Here is a 6,250-nt window from a genome sequence, read left to right on the forward strand (position 1 = left end):
AACTAACAGCTACACACATTAGATTAGGGATTTTTTTTCATTAGAAGGAAACAATTAGACAAAGAAATGAAAAAATATACTTGTATAAACATGTTTTTATGTTATTCTTGTTGTAATTGTAAAAGTAGTTTTGACTAGCAAATAATCTAGTTGGAAATTTCCACCAAATTGCCTTTTAAATACAGAATATAATGTACAATACATTCACTTATCTAAGTAGAAATAACTATAGCTTAACTGTCTCATAATTGTGATTAAAGACCAAACATCAAGCAATATTCTGTCACAAAAATATTCTGCCCTTCATAAATGATTTGACTATCTGTGAGTCAAAGACAAAGAAGTCTTATGACAAGACTTGATCAATTATATACTTTTTCACTTTTTACAGTAAGTTAAAGTTACCTGCACAAAACACCTCACAATACCTTATGCCCATTGGTCTCTTGGATACCACACCAAGTATTTTCTGGTATGCAACATACCTCACAATAAACTTTTAAAGGAAAGAGGTGAAAGCAATAATATTTTGGGCAGTAAATTTTCTTACTATTAAAAATAGACTATTTGCTCTTTTTTTAATGCAATAATAGCTGCCATAATTGAATTTCATACCATCATCTTGCTATCATAATGTTTTTATTCAAATCACAAATACAGGAGAATATGAGCTTTACAGAAAAGATACAGCTTTTTCATTAGGACAAGGATTTGCCTAAGCTATCAGCTCTCCAAGGTCTCAGAAACTGGCTTATTTTATGTCAGAAAATGAGAAAGAATTAAAGATTTAAGGAAACTGGGATCAAATAGGAAAACTTTGGCTAATTCCATTCAATTTTATGAGGGCAGAGTACAGAGAGAAAAAAAAAGGAGTGATGAAGAAAACTATATTAATTGGCTACCTACTAAATTCTACATCCTTAGCATATATTACATATTTTAATTAAAAAGACTACACTATAAATTAATGTTCTGCGCATATAACATTTTAACATAAATGTAGCAGAAACTGTTGGCGTCCTGCTCCATATCCTCCAATCCTTACTACCTCAGGACAACTCGAGAATCTAACTTCTAGCTCTAGCATTCCCTCATCAAAAGACTTTCTCTTGATGCTGGATCTCCTTTGCCATGTGCTAAAAGCACCAGTCATTATCTCTCAAATGTTCTTTAGCTTTGGTAAATAAAATACATAAAGGCAATTACAAAAACAAATCTTGTGCAGTAGAAATCTTCCTTCAGGGATGAAAGCACAGGTGTTGCTTTTTTGTACCACCCCCACTGCTCTCTCCCACCCCCCACTCCCACCCCCATCCCCAATCTTCAACCAATAGCTGAAGAAAGTTGGTGGATACGGTCCCATTCCCCCATGCTCCAGGTGAGAGAAATCTCAGCCAAATATTTCATGCTTTATCCCTGGAGTTTTCCAGCAGGATTAAGCTCCAGGTGCCCACAATGGTAGCTGATTTGTTAACAAACCCTTTTATGCTACCTTTCTACCTTGTCTCATTTTCTACTCTCCTATTGTTTTCCTTCATTTCCCAAGTAAACCATTTTTACTCTTTACTTCTAGATACTTAAACAAAAACACTAATTTATTTCTCTTAATAATTTATTTTCTTACACACAGTTTTTGCACCATTACACAAAGGCAAATGTAAGCATAATTACTTCACCTTCCTCCATAACAACGAAAGAAAGAAAAGAATAGGTAAAGACTAAAAACAAGAATATTTTCCCTTCTTTATTTAGCCCAAAGAAATTATGACAGCTGTCAAATACAAGCAGGTGATATAGGTTAGAACAAAATATTCTATTAAGCATCTTCATTTGATAGTGTTTGGAGTATTTTAATTGCTCATTGATTTTTTAAATTGACCTGTGGACTGCTAGCTAGGAAACTCAACTTTCTTTTTTTTTTCTTTTTTTAAAGATTTAACTTATTTATTTCTAGAGAGGTGGAGGGAGGGGGAAAGAGAGAAACATCAATGTGCAGTTGCCTTTTGTGCACCCCAAGCATGGGACTTGGCCCACAAGCCAGGCATGTGCCCTGACTGGGAATCGAACTGGCAAGACTTTTGTTTGCAGGTCAGCACTCAACCAACTGAGACATACCAGCTAGGGTGGAAACTAGACTTTCAGTCTGAGGTATCAGATAATACACCTAGGATAGGAATGTGTTCTTTCCTCCATCTGAGTGTAAAACCTCTGTACTCTGTACCTATTATTTTCTGTGATCTATGCTCTAGATCTTGACATAGACTCATTACTATATGTAAATTTCTCAGGAAAATTGTATCCACACACTGTTATTAATGTTTATCTAATTTTTTGTTATCAGTCTATATTTATTAATTATGGCTTAGAAATTGCTAAATTGCTTCTGTTTTGTATGCATTCAGGCACACACACATTTTACACAAATATGCACAAAAGTACATTAGTTTTTATAAACAGCCTAAGCTAATGATGATCCTTGTCATGCATAAAAGACTATGATGTGCATTACTATCTGTAGAGCATTTGCACAAGGTCAAGCCAAGCTGGACCACACTCAGTCAGAAACAAAAAGCGTCAGGGGTTAGCTTAACCTCAAATCTGAGGCAAAATTAGTCCTGGATCTTATCAAAAACTTTCTCTGCATCTATTGATATGATCATGTGGTTTTTATCCTTCATTTTGTTTATGTGGTCAATTGCACTTATTGATTTGTGAATGTTGTACCAACCTTGCAGTCCTCGAATAAGTCCCACTTGATCATGATGTATGATCATTTTGATACATTGCTGTATTCAGTTTGCTAATATTTTGTTGAGGATTTTAGCATCAGTGTTCGTCAGGGACATTATTCTATAATTTTCTTTTTTTTTTTTGTAGTGTCTTTATCTGCTTTTGGAATTAGGATATTGCCAGTCTCATAAAATGAGTTTGGGAGCCTTCCTTCCTCTTGAATTTTATAAAATAGTGTGAGAAGCAGGGGTGTTGGTTCTTCTTGGAATGTTTGGTAAAATTCACCTGTGAAGTCATCTGGTCCAAGACTTTTGTTTGTTGGGAGTTTTTCGATTACTGCTTCAGTAATTGGAGAACACACAAATAAAAAGAAGTACATACCGTGTACATGGATAGGAAGAATTAACATCATTAAATGTCTATACTACCCAAAGCAATCTATAGATTCAGTGCAATTCCTATCAAGATTCCAAACATGTATTTCACAGAACTGGAACAAATATTTCAAAAATTTATATGGAATCAAAAAAGGCCCCACATAGCAACAGCAATCTTGAGAAAGGACAAAGTTGGAGGAATCACACTACCTAATATCAAACTATACTATAAGCCCATAGTAATAAAAACAGACCGGTACTGATATAAAAACAGGCACATAGATCAATGGAACAGAATAGAGAGCCCAGAAATAAACCCACACCCTTATAGACAATTAACATTTGACAAAGGATGCAAGCACATACAATGGGTTAAAAATAGTTTATTCAATAAATGGTGTTAAGAAAATTAGACAGATGCATGCAGACAAATGAAACTAGACATCCTTCTTATACCACACACAAGAATGAATTCGAAATGGATGAAAGACTTAAATGTTAGACCCAAAATCATAAAAATCCTGGAAGAAAACATAGGCAGCAAAATCTCTGACAATGCCTTAGCAATATTTTTTTCTCTGTTATATCTTCCTAGGCAAGATAAACAAAAGAAAAACTTAACAAAAGGAACTATAGCAAACTAAAAAGTTTTTGCACAGCAAAGAAAATTGTCACAAAATAAAAAGACAACCCATGGAATGGGAGGACATATTCACTGATACACCTACAAGAGGGTCAATATCCAAAATTTATAAAGAACTTATAAAACTCAACACCAAAAAAACAAATGACCCAATTAAAAAATGGGCAAAGGACCTGAAGAGACACTTCTCCAAAGTGGGCCACAGTCACAGAAAAAGATGCTTAATGTTACTAATCATCAGAGAAATGAGAATTAAAAACCACAATGAGATACCATCTCACACCTGCCAGAATGGCTACCATCAATAAATCAACAAACAAGTGCTGGCAAGGACATGGAGAAAATGGAACTCTTTTGCTCTGTTGGTGGGAATGCATATTGGTTCAGTCACTGTGGAAAACAGTTTGGAGATACCTCAAAAAATAAAAAATGGATCTGCCTTTTGACCCCACTCCTGGGAATATATCTGAAGGAACACAAGACACTAATTTAAAAGAACATAAGCAGCCGTATATTCATTGCAGTGTTATTCACATTCACCAAGACATGGAAGCAGCCCAAATGTCCATGCATAGATGAGTGTGTAAAACAGCTATGGGACATTTACACACTGGAATTCTACTCGGCTGTAAAAAGAAGAAAAATTTACCCTTTGTGACAGTAAGGATTGACCTGGAGGACATCATGCTAAGTGAAATAAGCCAGCCAGAGAAAGACAAATACTACATGATTTCACTCATATGTGGAATCAAATGAATAAACTAATCTAACAAGCAAAACAAACACAGATTCATAAATGGAGAGCAGATGACAGCTAGTGGAGTAGGGGAGGTTAGAGGATGGAGGCATTGAGCAAAAAGGCAAAAGGACTCATGGTCATGGACAACAATGTGGTGATTGCTGGAGGTAAGGGTGTATAAAGAGACTCATTGGTAATAGAAAATAAATAAGATAAAGATTAAATTAAAAAATTTAATTGTTCTGCTTGGTATTAGCTGTATATCTTGGAAAAGTTATTTAACATATTTGTTCTTCAGTTTATTCATTAGCAATACAAAAGTATTAATTTGGTGCCACAAGAATTAAAACCTAAACAAAATATTTAGCATGATGACCAGGAATAGGATTGTCCAATAAGGATGAGTTGTCTGTATCACTACTGCTACTGATAATAAAATTTTATTAATAAACATTTTCTAGTTAACAATTACAGCATATGTGATGACCAAATTCACTTTATTTGCCATTAAAATCCCACCATGGCAAATACGTTTTTCCAAAATCTTCTGTGAACATTGAGATACACAATGAACTGTGGGAAAAAAACAAAAAACAAATAACAAAACCCCTTGTGTTTAAGCAGTTCAGTTTCCCTGGCCTCATCTATATGAAAATGTTGTATGGTAATTAATTCAGCCGAGCTTTCAATTAACTTCTAAAGAGATCTCAAATAAAGCATTTTTCCACAAGTTTAAATAGCTTTGCTTATGTTTGATAATTTAAGTATGGGTGGCAAATGTTCAAAACAATGGAGTCTTTGTCATTATTTTGATAACAGATACAATGAGCTTTCCTACAAAAGCCTCCCTCCCCTGTTTCTTCAAAAAACATGAACTATGGAAAACATTTACTTTTAAAACATTAATTTGATGCTTTCTAGACACCATGAGCACAGAAAGTGAAAATCCTTTTAATTGTTTCTACCCTCAATGCCCAAACACAATAAAAACGTAGTGGCAGAGGGAATCAAGCACCAGAAAAATGATTACTTGAAGACAACATCAACTTTTATTTGTTTATTCCCAAATTGTCTGTATTGAGCAAAAAATTCAATAACATAAAGCATTCAGTGGAACCTTTCATAAAAGACTCATGTGTATAGGAGATTGTTGGCCTCATTAATAAGTGACACCAGGCATACTTTTATGTTGCAGCTACCTTTCTGAGACTTATCTTGCTCTCAGAATAGGTGTGTTGAATAACATATAAGGATTTACTAACACATCAAGGAAATCAACATGCAGTACATTAGATTTTAATGAACTGTTGGTGATGATTGCTTAGACATTTGTCAGCATTCTATAAAATCAAGCCTTTTCTAATACTTAGTTTTTCAATGATATGTACATTTCCACATTTCTTTCTGTATCCACCCATATAATGAGAGGAAATTACATATTAATTTGAGTATATTATTATGAACCAAGAATCACAGTGTGTAACTATAAGTTACAAAAGTAATAAATTGGTTAAATTGTTTGATTAATATTGACAAGAAGAATGTATAGTCAGCTTACTTGAAAAGCTCTTTACTGCTAAAAAATAAAATAAAAAACCATTACTTGACTTTGTATTCTTATCTGCATATTATCTTATTTAAATATTTCCTTCATAGTGAAATTTCTGGGAAAAATAATTCATAATTATTGTTTCAAATTCTCTATGATCTTATCCCTTAATTTTCACTGTTTTTGTCTGTCCTCCTCTACTCTTTCACTGA

The sequence above is a fragment of the Pteronotus mesoamericanus genome, unplaced genomic scaffold, assembly GCF_021234165.1.
Source record: "Pteronotus mesoamericanus isolate MK-2021 breed Mesoamerican mustached bat unplaced genomic scaffold, CSHL_Meso_final scaffold_36, whole genome shotgun sequence".
Taxonomy (NCBI): Eukaryota; Metazoa; Chordata; class Mammalia; order Chiroptera; family Mormoopidae; genus Pteronotus; species Pteronotus mesoamericanus.